Genomic DNA, 495 nt, shown 5'->3' with positions numbered 1-495 from the left:
ATAAATTGAAATGAAAATGATGGTTAATTTGACCAAACTAAAAAAAATAAAGTTCCACCAAAACAAAACTTTTAACATTATTTCCAATGATTGTAACACTCAAGCAAATGGCCCATTAGCTCAGTTGGCTAGAGTGTCGTGCTAATATCGCGAAGGTCGCAGGTTCGAAACCTGCATGGGCCATTTTCTAGAAAACAAATTCTTTTGATGAATTGGTTGTACGTTGTAACTTGTAAAAATGTTTCTTTCTCCAAGAATAGCTGGATCGCTATTTTTCTTTTTGTAACTTATCCACTAGACGATCTCTTTCTATTGAACAAGTCTTTTAACAATGTAATTTTGATACACTTTTTGAAGAAGACGTATCCTTCTACAATGTAAATTGAATAATCCTATTGGAGTATCACCATTCATGATCTCATATATGTTTATGATACGTTTCTGTATGTTGTGGTTGCAGCTTAGTTAATCTCGTTGACTTTTGATAAATAGCTG

General features: G+C 32.7%; 1 non-coding gene across 1 annotated transcript; it reads left to right on the top strand.

The window, feature by feature from the left end:
- The first annotated feature begins 109 nt into the window (after window positions 1-109).
- On the top strand, window positions 110-183 carry TRNAI-AAU. The gene has a single exon. It is a non-coding gene; the product is annotated as a tRNA-Ile (tRNA).
- Window positions 184-495: the final 312 nt, after the last annotated feature.

Source organism: Camelina sativa, unplaced genomic scaffold (assembly GCF_000633955.1).
Source record: "Camelina sativa cultivar DH55 unplaced genomic scaffold, Cs unpScaffold06661, whole genome shotgun sequence".
NCBI lineage: Eukaryota > Viridiplantae > Streptophyta > Magnoliopsida > Brassicales > Brassicaceae > Camelina > Camelina sativa.
This window is presented reverse-complemented; position numbering and strand designations above follow the sequence as displayed.